At 37.7% G+C, this 1,473-nt stretch overlaps 1 non-coding gene across 1 annotated transcript; it reads left to right on the forward strand.

Moving 5' to 3' along the window:
* The first annotated feature begins 316 nt into the window (after positions 1–316).
* On the forward strand, positions 317–421 carry LOC126025213 (U6 spliceosomal RNA). Its single transcript, XR_007501254.1, has one exon. It is a non-coding gene; the product is annotated as a U6 spliceosomal RNA (small nuclear RNA).
* Positions 422–1,473: the final 1,052 nt, after the last annotated feature.

Here is a 1,473-nt window from a genome sequence, read left to right on the forward strand (position 1 = left end):
CCAAAAGAATCTTAGAGGATTGGTGAGGCAGGACCATCGGCAAAGCAGTGATTATGAGTGTTGGGTGAAGCAGGCGAGGCTTAGGTAGGGATTTATTTGCCCTATCTTCCCAAGATTGCTAGTTTTCTACTGTGTGGCCAGTGTACCTATAATTTTTCATGGGTTGGCTTACTTCTTTTTTGAGAAAAGTGAGTCTATGGAACTAGCCTAGAATGAACATGGTGATTGCACTTGTGGGCGAGGTTATAGCTACCAGGCTTCCCTAAAAAAGGAAGATATATGGGAAGGGTATTTGCACTTGAAAACCTAGTATTTTTTATTAAGAAGTAGTTGGTATCTTAAAATTGGAATGATACAGAGAAGACTAGCATGGCCCCTGCGCAAGGATGACACGCAAATTCATGAAGCGTTCCATATTAAAAAAAAAAAAAGAAGTGGTTGGTATCTAAAGATTTTTTATTTTGAATTAAGTAGTTGGATGCTGAGGTTTGGGAGATAGTTCAAAAGGTTGGAAAATATATTTTATTTATAATAGGCCAGGGCTTGACACACACCCCTTGCCCGATGTACTGCATCTTACTGGGTATTACTGGGAGTGGCCCAAGAATTGGAAGAAAAATAGTTGTTGATTGTAACAAAAGAAATTCTCCTTAACTGCCACATTCTGGACTCCTTTCACATGCAGAAGAAATCAAGTTATTTAATCATTGATATTTCTAGACTTTGCTATTGGTAATCTGTATCCTCACTGATATAGATATTTTCTCTCCAGTGAGTAGTGCCCTGGTTTCTTTCCTACTAGCTCCTGGAAACACTGTTCGTCCAATGCTGTTTCACAAGCCCCTGCAAGAGAAAAGTTGGACTCAGTGTCTGTTAATGAGTGGAGGAATTGCTTGTGAATACAATGCTAGGTTTATAAGGTGCTGGCAGCTATGCCAGAATAATAAGGTCAGATGGAAAATCATAGCAATAAATATCTTTGGTAATATTGTGTCCTTCTAAATACCATAGCCCAGATCCATAGATCATATGGTAGGTTGTAGCCTCTCCTCCCCAGAACCACCACTTCTGTCTGTAGAGAGAATGATGAGGACTTTGAGTACTACCCCAAATTTTTCTCTATGTGTTTTTTTCTGGTCATCAGGAACCCATATTTGTTTTGACTTGTAACTGAAATTTATGCTTGCTGGAATTTCTATTCCCTAGCAATTTCATTTGTAATCTCAAAGAAGGTAGCAGCAATTTGCTTGGACAAACTCATTCACCTCTGGCTGAGTAACAGGCTGCTCTGCAAGGTCCATATCTCTGTGTGAAGGATGTTGATCTCTTCATCATTTATTGTGGATCTTAGAATACTTCCTTTATTTTTTTTTAGTAGGTAAAACTAAACATTTAGATAAAATATTCAGATAAAATGTCTGTAGTCCTAATTGCTGTCTCATAGAGATAAATTTTTTAAAAATAATTTTTAAT

The sequence above is a fragment of the Suncus etruscus genome, chromosome 12, assembly GCF_024139225.1.
Source record: "Suncus etruscus isolate mSunEtr1 chromosome 12, mSunEtr1.pri.cur, whole genome shotgun sequence".
In the NCBI taxonomy this organism is placed as follows: Eukaryota; Metazoa; Chordata; class Mammalia; order Eulipotyphla; family Soricidae; genus Suncus; species Suncus etruscus.